Raw genomic sequence first — 13,884 nt, forward strand, 5'->3', positions numbered from 1 at the left:
ACTTGTGATCTCTGTCTGTCAAATAAATAAATAAATAATCTTAAAATAAGGAAATGAAGAATGCCCTGGGGAGTCAGTTGGTTAAATGTCTGACTCTTGATACTGGCTCAGGTCTTGATCTCATGGTTGTGAGTTTGAGCCCCGTATTGGGTTCCATGCTGGGTGTGGAGCTGACTTAAAATAAATAAATAGATAAACAAATAAATAAGGAAATGATTTTATTTATGTGGGTTTTGGGGATAACTTTATTGAGGTATAGTTGACATTGTGTGCGTTTTTTAATCACCTGATTAGTTGCCCATGTGCTTTCTAAAAGTACTTAAAAATTTTTTTTTTTTAATTTTTAGGTAATCAGGGCACCTGGGGGGCTCAGTGGGTTAAAGCCTCTGCTTTCGGCTCGGGTCATGATCTCAGGGTCCTGGGATCGAGCCCCGCATCGGGCTCTCTGCTCAGCAGGGAGCCTGCTTCCCTTCCTCTCTCTCTCTTCCTGCCTCTCTGCTTACTTGTGATCTCTGTCAAGTAAATAAATAAAATCTTAAAAAAAAAAATTTTTTTTTAAGGTAATCTATAGACCCAGCATGGGACTCAAACTTACAACCTTGAGATCTAGAGTCACATGCTTTTTCGACTGAGGCAGCCAGGTGCTTCTACAAGTACTTTAAAAAGTAGTGTTCCATTTTGATATTCTCCTGCATATAATTTTTGTAGTTACACTGGAAAATAGAACTGATGCTTTGTTTCATTAGCCATGGCTCTTCAGACCAGATTCTTACTGAAGCCACTGAGAAGAAGTTATCCTCAGTGCTACGGTTTAATTTTTAAATACTCATAGTTCGTTTTCCTCTGTTAGATTAGTACAAATGAAAACCAGTAATGCAGTGTTGAAATATTACATGAATTGAGCTTCTCACTTAAAATTTTAATTGTTTTGTTATAAGTGGGAATTGTGTGTTTAAAAAAAAGAAAATGAACTCCCGTCACCACGCTGAGGTTTTAACCGCACACTTTCCCTGCTGGCTCTGTCTGTCGTCTTCCATGTGCTGTTGTTCATTTCCTTTGGCTCCTTGCTGTATTGGCTGGCCGTAGAACGTGGGAATTAGACAATACCTTAATCTTCTTTGAGATTTCAAAATAAAATGAAATACAGCGATTAAAAACATAAAGCAGCGATCATTTTTCTGAGTTTGTCGGACTATGTACGTGAGTCCCCACCTCGGAGTGTGTACAAGGGCTTGCATTTTTTGTGGGGTCCTGGTGCGGGAGGTGCGACGCGGGGCCTTCCATGGGGGTTATGTCGACTGATCTTCACAGCAGCACCGGGACGTGAAGCGGGTGTAAATATGTTCCTCACGTTTCTGATGACAAAGCTGAGACACAAGGGCACACAGCTGGTGGTGGCAGAGTCGGGCCTGGCATGCAGCTGGGCGGTGTGCTCCGGGCCTATGTGGGCGAGTTTGATGCCACGATTGTGCCGCTGTACTGTGACCACTCTCATCTCTCCCATCCGAGCGCCACTGTGTTCGTGGTTGACGGAGTTCCTGGAAGCAGTGCTTCAGGGTACTTGAGGGGTTGCCTTGTTCATCTTCTGTCTTAAGGACCAGCTCCATGATGGCTACTCGGTGTGGATATATATACTCAGTTAATGGTGATAGAGTTAGCAGAGGAGAAAATCTAGGTGACCCGGGGTGTGGTGATGACTTTTTAGAGGCAACACTAAAGACTTGAGCTAGAAAAGATGTAACTGACAAGCTGGACTTACTACAACTAAAAACTTACCCTCTGCAAAAGACACTGTTGAGAGAGTGAGAAGATAAGCCACCGACTGGGAGAAGATATGTTTGCCAAAGGTGTATCTGGTGAAGGACTCTTATCCAAAGTATATAAAGAACTGTTAAAACTCAACAATAAGAAAACAAATAACCCTATTAAAAAATGGACCAAATACCTCATCAGACACCTCACCAAAGAAGAGACATAGATAGAAAATAAGCATATGAAAAGATGCTCCACTTCATGGGTCATTAAGGAAATGCAGTTAAAACATGATACCACCACACACTTATCTGGATGGCTAAAAATCTGGATCACTAACAACCCCAAATGCTCGTCAGGGTGTGGAGTAACAGGAGCTCTCATTCACTGCTGTAGTTCAAAATGGTACAGCCATTTTGGAAAACAGTTTGGCAGTTTCTTACAAGACTAGTACACTTTTACCATATGATCCAGCAACCATGCTCCCTGGCAGGTACTCAGAGGAGCTGAAAATTCGCGTCCTCACAAAAACCTACACACAGATGTTTATTCAGTAATTGCCAAAAGTTGGAAGCAACCAAGATGTCCTTCAGTAGGTGAATGGATAAACTGTGGTCCATACAGGCAATGGAATATTGTCCAGTGCTGAGAAGAAATGTGCTATGGGGTCATGAGAAGACATAAAGGAAACGGAAATGCACGTTACAAAGCGAAGGAAGCCAATCAGAAATGGCCACACACTGTGTGATTCCAGCTCTGTGACGTCTGCAAAAGGCAAAGCCAGTAAAAAGATCACTGTTGCCAGTGTTGGGGCAGGGGGGGCAAGATGAATAAGCAGAGTACAAAGCAATGTTTTTGGGTGCTGGCAGTATTCTGTATGATATTGTAATGGTGGATACATGTTGTTGCGTGTTTTCCCAGACCCAGGGAATGTTCAGCGCTATAAGTGGATTGTAATGCGGTCTCTCAGTGATTGTGACGTGTCAGTGTAGGTTCATTGATACAACGAACATTCCACTCTGGTAGTCGATAGTAGGGACAGCTTGGGGGAACAGTATATGGGAACTCTGCACTTTTCTGCTCAATTTTGCCATGAACCTAAAACTGATCTAAAAAATAAAGTCTAATAAAAAACAGCAGATAGTAATATTGTGCTCTGAAGGCTGCCAGATGGCTCGGAGAGATATAATTTCTATAGGAAATCATAGAAGGTAAAGGTAATGTATGTTTTTCTATACTGACTGGCTCCAAATGTGTAGGTTTTCTATACCAAGAAATTTTTAAAATTTAAACATCAGAAGTAAGATCTTTTATCTGTCACCATTAAATGTCTGAGCTTTTCTTTTTCTTTTTTTTTTTTTTTTTTAAAAAAAAAGAGATCACCAGAGGCAGGCAGAGAGAGAGAGGGAAGTGGGCTCCCTGCTGAGCAGAGAGCCCGAAGCGGGGCTCGATCCCAGGACCCCGGGACCATGACCTGAGCCGAAGGCAGCGGCTTTAACCCGCTGAGCCACCCAGGCGCCCCATGTCTGAGCTTTAACCAGATTCTTGGCCTAGTGGTTCACCTCCATCAGTTTGTTCAACTTTACACCAGTCTCATCCCCAGTAGCATTTCCAGATCTACTGCCTTGACCATGAAGCTTCATGAACATTCCTTTCCCACCTCAAAGCGGGGATTCTTCAGCATTTTTACTTTTCTAACAAAGACATCATGGAGTGGATAAGAAGATGGGCAGGCCTTTACTGTGTCTTTTCCGATGCTTCCGGGAATCAATTTATTGACCACTCCTTTCAAGTCATTTGTCTGCACATCTCAGGTCATGATTTCATCATCTTTTTCTCAATTTGGTGGACCTCCTGGTACTACATTTTTAAGTAAAATCAACACAAAATAGATGAAGCAAATAACCATCCGTAGTCTTGACATCAACCTGAGCTTCAATCACGGTCTGTCATTTTTTTGACCATGGAGCACATTTTGTCACTGGTAAGATCCATGCCATGCTAATTCGTCAGGCACTTTTTGCCCTGAGTGTCCTCAGCAATTAGCTTGAATTTTCTAAATGCAACTCTTTCATTGTGCAGATCAGCAAGGTTTACTTCAAAAACACAATCCTTGAGGCCAACAGATGCATTTGCTTCCTTGAGTTCTCGTGACTCATGTTTTTTCCCAGTATTTCTTACACTGTACGAAGCTAGCTGGTACTTTCACATCATACCAGTCTTTCTTTCTTTTTTTAAAAGATTTTATTTCTTTATTTGACAGAGACAGAGATCACAAAGTAGGCAGAGAGGCAGGCAGAGAGAGAGGAGGAAGCAGGCTCCCTCTTGAGCAGAGAGCCCAATGCGCAGCTCGATCCCAGGACCCTGGGATCATGACCTGAGCTGAAGGCAGAGACTTGAACCCACTGAGCCACCCAGGCGCCCCCATACCAGTCTTTCTTAGAAGATGGCTCAAGCATTTTCTTCTTGCCTCCCTTTTTGCTGCCTTTTGTAAGGTGTCTCTTCTTCCCAGCCACCAGGGTGCTGCTTGGGGAGCCAAAAGGCCTCTACCAATGTGCTCCTTGATGCTTCGGGTGCTGAATTTGCAGGTTGCTCTATGTTTCTCTGAGGGTCCTGCCCACAGTGGATGATTCTGTCTACTCTTACAGACCCTTTCTCCACCCTGACGTGTGTCCACGGAGGCTGACCCGTGTGTATTACGTCAGTAGAACCCTTGCTATTTTTGTGTCTAGGTGGGCTTTTCCCACTGGAGGTTGGAGGTATGACCCGAGTGTGAGACAGGAGTATTTGTTACCCTTTCCTACTCTCCCCTTCCCTCTTTCTGCTGGTTTTGGGCTTCCCTCAGCGGTGACCACAGGTCCTGTCAGGTGGCCCACTCTGGTCTTCTGTTCCTCGGGGTTCTTCTGTTCCCTTCCTTTGCTTTTGGAGGCCTGGGGGTGGAAACAGCACCCTGCTGTTGCTAGCCTCAGAGCGTTGCATTGTCTCTTGCTGGTGTTCCTAACCTTGCCAAACCTTAGTAAATAGTCCCTTTATTAAAATCTCTTCAATTATGCAGTGTGCCATCTGCTTTGCTGGGACCCTGATTGATAAATGCTCCGTGGAGAAGCGAGTCTTGGCCCAGAAGGGCCAGATGGAATACAGCCTGACAAGGGGATTTTGCCACAACTGTCTTGTTTCCGCATTGGATTCCTGTTGGGCTCTCTTCATATGTCTTCCTTGAAGGGGGTTTGGACGTACAGCTTCTGCCACAGCCTGTTTGCCTTGTTCTTACTGCTTATGTTATCCCAAGTCATGTTTTAAAGATGTATCAATAAGCTACATTGGTGCCCAAAGCATTTAACTATTGTGATTAACATAAAACTATATAAAGCATATTCATTTGTATCTGTCTCGGTTGGAACAAAATGGAAAGTTCCAAGTTATTCTGAAAGAATCCTCCCTATTTTAATAGTGGCCTGAAAATTCCATTCATTTTTAGCATTTGCTTTAGGAGAGAACAGATTATAGTGAATTTTGGACTTTCCTTTGTATCATCTTGATAATCCAACCAGGCATATAACTGATTTGGAGGGAAGAAGTATAGTTTAAAAGGATTTACATGTATTTCTTTCTTTTAAAGTATTTGTGTGTCTTAGTCTGGGTTTACAGGGTCACTAAAACTTTTTTTTCTTGTATGAAAGCTCTGAAGGGAGTGTAAGTTTGTATTTCTTCTGATATGTGTACCTTATGGCCTCCAGTTACTACAGGACAACTTAATGATTGCAGGTAAATATTGCCTGTTGATATTAGAAATATTTTTGTTATTAAGCCATATTTCTTCCACAGTCAGCTTCTAATAAAAGAGGTCTCCATTGTTATTAATATGTTTGCTGGTATTTCATTCAGTCTAATGCCAAATGCCTCTAGTGTCGGTAATTCAAGACTTTCCCAATATGGCACAATCTGCAAGTTTAATTGATTTTCCGATTCCCTTAACTTCTCAGTAATTGATGCAATCTTGGATTAGACGGACCAAATTCCCAGGGTACTACACCAAATCGCTCCTTCTTATTTAACACACTGTTATTCATCTTCACTCTGTCAGATTTTGTACTTTGCATTTGGTACGAATTCAGAGTTTGAACTTTTTGTGAATTAAGACTGGACGACAGAACTCCATCAAGCGTGGTTTTCCTAAGTGTTAATAACTGAGCAGCCTCCCAAGCATCCCGTGGAGATGTACGTGAGGATGCTTTCCAAACTTAATGAGTCAGAGAATGGAGCGTGGATATGCAACATGGTCCATCTGGGATGGTATTAGACTGCAAAAGCACGTCTGCTTTTTTAGGGTTTGTTTTTCAATAAAATAATTTATTTTCAAAAAAATAAATTTGCTTTGAATAAAGTAATTCAGTAAAATGATTTTCAAAGTACGATACCTTTGAAGGGACCCTTCTCTGCATCCTCTCAATATGTGTAGTTGCTGATACAGTTATTAGGGAGGCAGAATGTGCTGGAAGGTATTGCACATTGCTTTTACATATTGGGAATACTTCCCAGTCTTACTGGTGTAATTAAATAAGTGATAACTTCTCTCTTGTAATAACTAAAGAAGCCAGGAATTTATGGCTGTGGATTATTTAGTTTTTTTTTTTTTTTCAATGAGCCTATTTTAAGCGCCATGTTAATACATGATTATAGTTTCGCAAACATTGCATTTTGTCACCTTCTTAAATGTGTCAGTTTGTCTTTTCCTCTTCCTTTACCTCACTGTCCCCTCTCCTGGTTCCCCTAGATTAGCAGCAGGATTCTAGCTTTACTTTCTATAGGATTCTATAATCCTGACCCGTAATACACACGGGTCAGGATTCTATACTTCAGTATACAGTATTTCTAGAATGAATTTTTTTAATGCATTGTATCTTTCATTTTGCCTAATATTTTTCTTCCTTGAAAGCTTCTAAAGCTAAAATAAACACTGAAGTGTGCTCCCCCCCCCCAGGTGGGTCTTATGCTTTATGATTCAGAATTGTTTTGTATGTTTTTGGTTAGTCTTTACACTGCTTTAGTGTGCCTATCACTTAACATTTTCTTTTCTGTTCAAAGATGCATTTTTGTACAGGTTTGAAGCCACCTTTTATTATTAATGGAATTATTTTTATGAAGTCTTGGGTCTTTCATTAACCTCTGCATCTTCATTCTGGGTGGGGCTACAAGGCACATGGTGTTGAATAGTTTGTTAGTTTGACGATCTTACTAGAGTTTTCACATAACATACTGTTACAGTGGTTCACTGGATTTAATTGTTCAACACAAGGAAAGGAAATTGCTTTCAGCTTGAACCCCTCCGGCTTCCCATGACCCAACCCTTCTATTAGTGGTCCCACTGATCTGTCTGGAAATGTGGCCTCATCCTTCCTTGTTTAAATATTAACAAGGAGTTGCCTACTGAGAATTGGATGTTCATGTTAACTCTTAGATTGTTTTTTTCTTTTAAACACAGATGGGCCCAGTGTCCCTCCTTTACTCTGACTTCCGTGGTACTCCCCCCTCCAACCACCCCCAACTCAGAGTAAAAGATAAACTTCTGTGTGGCCTCTAGGGGTCAGTATGAGCTGCTTCCCCTGCAGTGTCCCTCCTCTCTCCTCCTTTAACTCTGTCCCCTTTTCATTCTGTTCTGGATGCATTGATCTCTGTGATGTTTCTCTCCCCTCCAGTTTTATGGAGAAATAATTGACGTACATCACTGTGTAAGTTGAAGACCTATAGCAGCACGATGGTTAGATTTCTGTATATTGTGAAATGATTACCGAAGCAGGTTCAGCTAACCTGCACCTTCTCATATAGAAACAATCAAAAGGAAAGAAGGAAGAAAACTTTTCTCTTTGTGGGGGGATTAACTCTCCTAACAGCTTTCCTGGATGCCATACAGCGCTGTTAGCTCTAGTCATCAGGTTGTATATTCCATCCCTAGTACCCATTTATCTTCTAACTAGAAGTTTGTATCTTTTGTACCTTTCTCCAATTCCCTCTTTTCTCCTCCACTGACTCCTGTCTATGATAACAGCAAGTCTGATCTCTTTTACTAGGAGTTTGCTTTTTCTTTGCTCCTCTTCCTCGTCTCTGTCCCCTCATATAAGTGAGATCATACAGTATTTGTCTTTCTTAGTTCACTTAGCAGGATACCTTCAGGCCCCCCCCCCCACATTATTGCAAATGGTAGGATCTTTCTTTTTTTGTGGCTGAATAGTATTCCATTGTGAATCTATACCACATTTTTATCCATTCATCCACTGATGGACACTTAGGTAGTTTCTGTATCTTAACTCTTATAAATAATACTGCTTTAAATATGGGAGTGCAGATATCTCTGTGAGAATGTGTTTTTAATCACCTTTGGGTATATTTTTAGAAGTGGAATCGCTAGATCATATGGTAGTTCTAGTTTTAATTTTTTGAGATCCTCCATAATGTTTTCCATAGTGTCTGTATCAGTTTACAGTCTTACCAGCAATGCACAAGGGTTCCCTTTTCTCCACATGCCTACCATCATTTATCTCTTGTGTATTTTGATGGTCATTTTTTAACAGGCAAAAGGTGGTATCTCATTGTGGCTTTAATTTGCATTTCCCTAATGACCAGTGATGAAAGGTAGTGTGGACATTTTAGCAATATTTGTTCTTCCAAACCATGAGCATGGAATGTCTTAACATTTTTTTGTGTCATCTTGAATTTCTTTCATCAGTGTTTTATAGTTTTTAGAGTACAGACCTTTCACCTCTGACTAAGTTTATTTTTAGATATTTTATTGTTTTTGATGTGATTATAAATGGGATTGTTTTCTTTCTTTCTTTCTTTTTTTTTAAAATGGTTTCAGGGTTGATTTTAGTTCTAGAGCCTGCAACAGTTGGTCAGCAATGCTAGCTCAGCTGGTATAATCTGAAGGCCACTTGCCTTTCCAGGTGTTCATGAACAGAATCCCTACAAACAAGGTTAGAGACCATTGAGATGTATCTCAGTGTGTGGTGAGAGGGAGAAGAGGTCTTCCTCTCTCCTCCTGCTCCCTTCCTCCCCACTTTTTCTAACAAGATTGTTTTATGGTCAGATGCACTCAAACCCATCACAACAGCAACCAGCCATCTTCAATACTGCTGCTTCCAGAGTAGGAAGCAAAGAGAAGAGTGGGATTGTTTTCTTAATTTCACTTTCTGATGCCTCATTATTAGTGTATGGAATGCAGCAAATTTCTGTACATTGATTTTGTATCCTGCGACTTTACTGAATTCATTTATCAGTTCTAGTAGTTTTTTGGTGGAGGTTTTATGGTTTTCTGTATCTAGTTATCATGTTATCTGCGAATAGTGAGAGTTTTACTTCTTCCTTAACCAGTTTTTGAATGCCTTTTTTTTCTTTATGCTGTCTAATTGCTGTGGCTAGGACTTCTAGTTCTATGTTGAATGAAGGTAGTAACACTGACCATTCTTGTCCTGTTCCTGACTTTAAGGGTAAAGCTGTCAGTTTCTCACCATTGTGTGTGATGTTAGCTGTTGGTTTGTTATATGTGGCCTTTATTAGGTTGAGATGTGTTCCCTCTAGACCTGCTTTTCAGAGGGTTTCTGTCATGAATGGATGCTGTCCTTTGTTGAAGGCTTTTTCTGCATCTTTTGCAATGATCATATGGTTTTTTATCCTTTCTCTTATTGATGTGATCTATCATGTTGATTATTTTGCGAATATTAAACCACTCTTGCATCTGGGAGTAAATCTCACTAAATAAATCATGGTATATGATTATTTACTGTATTGTTGGTTTTGGCTTGCTAATATTTTGCTGATGATTTTTGCATCCATATCCATGAGAGGTATTGGCCTGTAGTTCTCTTTTTTTATGGTGTCTTAATCCAATTTTGTTATTAGGGTGAAATTGGCCTCGGAATAAATTTAGAAGCTTTCCTTTCTCTTCTGTTTGTTTTGGAACAGTTTGAGGAGAATTAAAATAGCTATTTCTTCTTGAAATATTTGCTAGAATTTTCCTGTGAAACTGTCTGGTCCTGAACTTTTGCTTTTTGGGAGTTTTTTTGATTACTGGTTCAGTTTCATTGCTGGTGATTGATTGGTCTGTTTAAATTTTCTATTTTTTCCTGCTTCATTTTTGGTAGGTTGTATGTTTCTAGGAATTCAGCTATTTCTTCTATGTTGTCCAATTTGTTGACATATAGGTTTTCATAATAATTCTGTTACAGTTGTTTGTATTTCTTCTCTGTAGTAATTTTGTTTATTTGGGTCCTTTTTCATTTTTTTTTAATGAGTCTTTCTAGAGGTTTATCAATTTTGTTTATCTTTTCAAAGAAATAGCTTCTTGTTTCATTGATAGGTTCTATTTCTTTTTGTTTCTATATTATTTATTTCTGCTCTAATCTTTATTGTTTCCTTCCTTTTGATGGGTTTGAATTTTGTTTGTTGTTTTTCTAGCTCCCTGAGGTATAAGGTTAGGTCGTTTGAGATTATTCTTACTTCTTTAAGTAGGTCTGTGTTGCTATAAACTCTTAGAATGACTTTTGTTGTATCCCAAAGATTTTGGACCATTTTGTTTTCATTTAATTTTTGATTTCTTGATTTAACCTTTTCATTGTTTAATAACATGTTATTTAACCTCGATGTATTGTGTTCTTCCAGATTTTTTCTTAGAGTTGATTTCTAGTGTCATAGTGTTATGGTCAAAAAAGATGCATGGTATGAATTCCATCTTTTTGAATTTGTCGAGTCTTGGTGTTTGGCCTACTATGTGACCTATTCTGGAAAATTTTCCATGTGCACTTGCAAAGAATGTATAGTCTGCCATTTTATGTGGGAGTGTTCTGAATATATCTTCTATATCCATTTGGTCCATGTCTTTCAAAGCCACTGTCCTTGTTGATTTTTTGTTTGGATGATCTGTCCATCGAGGTAAGTAGTAAGTCTTCTGCTATTATTGTACTATTATCCATCAGTTCCTTTATGTTTGTTATTAACTGTTTTATATATTTGGGTGCTCCTGTGTTGGGTGCACAAATATTTACAATTGTTATATCCTCTTGTTGGATGGTCCCTTTATGATTATATAGTCTCCTCCTTTGTTTCTTCTTATAGACTGTTTTAAAGTCTGTTTTGTCCAATATAAGTATTGCTATCCTGCTTTCTTTTGGGATCCATTTGCATGATAAATGTTTCTCCATCCTCTCACTCTCAATCTGTAGGTGTTTTTCAGTCTGAAATGAGTCTCTTGTAGGCCACATCTAGGTGGGTCCTGGTTTTTTAAATCTACTCTGTCACCCTGTGCCTTTTGTTTGGAGCATTTAGTCCATTTACATACGTTATTGATAGATATTTATTGCCATTTTGGTACTTGTTTTGTGGTTGTTTCTGTAGATTTTTCTCGGATCCTTCGCTTCTATTTCATGATTTGTTGGCTTTCTTTAGTGATGTAGTTGGGTGCCTTTCTTTATATGTTTTGCATATCTATTAGTGGTTTTTGATTGGTAGTTACCATTGTTTTGTATATAACATCTTCTGCATACAGCAGTCTGTATTAAGTTGCTGGTCTCTTAAGTTTGAACCCATTCTCTACTCTTTCTCCTGACTACACACAAACACACAAACACTTTTTAGCTCTGTGGTATCATATTTTACATACTTTTATTTTATGAGTCCCTTGACTGATTTTTACAGAAATATTCATTTTTATACTGTTCTTGTGGTCTTTCTTTCTTTTTCTTTCACTTTTCATACTCTCACTTATGGCCTTCCTTTACACTCACAGTCCCGTTTATTATTTTCTGTAGAGATGGTTTAGTGGTCATGAACTCCTTCAGTTTTTGTTTGTCCGAGAAACAATTTATCTCTCTTTCTATCCTGAATGGTACCCTTGTTGGAAAGAGCATTTTTGGTTGTAGATTTTTCCCTTTTAACATTTTGAATTTATTATTCCACTCCCTAATCTATAAAATTTCTCCTAAAAAACTGCTCATAGGCTTCTATGGCTTCCCTTTTATGTAACTGTCTTCTGTTCTCTTGTTGCTTTAAAAAATTTTTTTTATTACTACTTTTTTACCATTTTAATCACTATGTGTCTTTGTGTGGACCTTCTTATGTGAATTTGGGGGGATATCTCTGTGCCTCCTAGATCTGGATATCTTTTTCCTTCCCCACATTGGGGAGGTTTTCAGCTATTATTTCTTCCAATAAATTTTCTGCCCCCGTATCTTTCTCTCTTCTTTCGAGGTCCAGATAATGTGGATGTTATTACATTTGATGGCGTCACTGTTTATACAAACTCAGTTTATACACTGTTTCTGCAAACTCAATTTGTATAATTTTCTGTCCTCTCCTTTGGTCCGTTTGGTCTCTTTTCGTTACTCTGTCTTCCAGGTCATTAATTCTGTGGCTTCATCCAGCCTGCTGTTTATTCCATGAAGTGTATTTTTGATTTCATTTATTGTGTTCTTGATCTCTGCTTGGTTCTTCTTTTTATTTTAGTGTTAAGGGTCTCACTAATGTCCTTCACTCTTTTCTTCAGTCCAGTGAGTATCTTTATGATGACTTCTTGAAGTTCTCAGTCACATTTGTCATTTATATCTGTTTCCCTTTTGTTTCTTGCCATGACTTCGTCCTGTTCTTTCATTTGGCAGATGTTTCTATCTCCTCACTTGGCCTTTCCGTGTCTGTTTCTGTGTGTTAGGAAAGTCAGCTACTTCTCTTGCTCTCAGTGATAATAGGCTTTAGAGAAGAGTAGAGGTCCCATAGTGCAGTGTCCCGTGTTCCCCAGGGCCTGGCTCTACATGGAGTGTCTTCTATGTGTGTTGCACGTGCCTGGCTGTTGAGTCCTCGGCCTCTTTTTCCTTCATCCCAGTGGTCTGCAGATGCTCTGTTTGCCTGTCGTGTGGTTGGTCTGCTTGTGAAACGTGAACCGCTCCTGCCACTCAACTGGTGCTGAGCAGAGGTCCTGTAAAACGCGCAGGTCAGGAGACATGCTGCTGGCAGGGCTCGCACCAGTCTTCTGGACGAGGGACCTGCAGTGCCGGGAAAGTGACTGGAAAGTGACTGGGAAGGATGGACCATTGAAGTGGGGTGCAGGTAGGGATGCTTTCTGCAAGCATGCTAAGTACGGAGTCTGGGTTCTGCACTGCTTCCTGCAGTGGCCCTTGTTTATGTGATGATGAGGCTGCATTGAAATGGTTGTGCCCGCTCCTTTGTTTCCAGAGGGGTCTCCCTGCCATGCTCTGAGGTGAGCACATCCTTCTTCCTCTCATGTGCTCCCCCCGGCCCCACCACCACTTTTCAAACTGCTCGCTCCACGCTCTGTCTGCTCAGGCTCTTTGTTGTCCTGTCTCTTTAAAGGTGGGGACTCTGTTTCCTAGAGTCCTCCAGACTCTACCAGAGCTGAGCCTACCGATTTGTAAAATTCCAGGCTTTAAGTCCCACTGGTTTTAAGAACTCATGCTATTCAGCACCTGTCATCTTGAAGGAAAAAATGTGACAGAGATGTGTCTCTGTCAGAGACAGAGAGTCTGTTTTCTGCCCTTCTTCAAGCCCTATCAGTTCCCTCCCTGTTGCGGATGGCCACATTCCCTTTTGTTCCCCGGCCACAGTCTTTGCCCTTTTTACCCTCCTACTTCTCAGCCTTTAGTTGTGGAGTTTGTTCTGCCGTCTTTGGATCCTTTCCTGAGTTATTCACATCGATGTGGGTGTTACCCAGTTGTGTTGGAGGGATGGGGTGAGCTTCAGGTCCTCCAGCGCCATCTTGTCAGCTGACCTGAAGTAATTGTTGATAGGTAAGCATGTACTGTTGCCATTCTGTGCATTGTTTTCTGGTTGCTTTGTAGACCTTTTTTTTTTCCTTATTCTGCTCTCCTTTTTTGTGTGTTTTGATATGTTTTGGTATTAGTATGCTTTGGCTTGTATATCATGTTTTTTTGTGTGTGTAATTCAGTTTTTCCTTATGGTTACTGTGAAGCTTATGTAAAATATTTTAAACTTTTAACACTTCATCTTAACTGATGGTGACTTATCGTCCATGCTTTTAGGTTTCCTTTGATAGAGATGGTTCTTTACCAGTCAGCTCCGTTTGGGTTTCTGGGTGTGTTTGGTGATAATGTCTTTGGCAGTTGTGGGGCC

The 13,884-nt window shown here is 40.1% G+C and overlaps 1 protein-coding gene and 1 pseudogene across 3 annotated transcripts in view; one reads left to right on the forward strand and one right to left on the reverse strand.

Annotated features, from left to right (window-relative positions):
* The window catches only part of CDKAL1 (CDK5 regulatory subunit associated protein 1 like 1), a 634,401-nt gene that overhangs the window by 190,073 nt on the left and 430,444 nt on the right, over positions 1 to 13,884 (forward strand). The window lies entirely within an intron of this gene.
* LOC132018481 (small ribosomal subunit protein eS1-like) lies at positions 3,286 to 13,509 on the reverse strand (annotated as a pseudogene).

Source organism: Mustela nigripes, chromosome 5, assembly GCF_022355385.1.
Source record: "Mustela nigripes isolate SB6536 chromosome 5, MUSNIG.SB6536, whole genome shotgun sequence".
In the NCBI taxonomy this organism is placed as follows: domain Eukaryota; kingdom Metazoa; phylum Chordata; class Mammalia; order Carnivora; family Mustelidae; genus Mustela; species Mustela nigripes.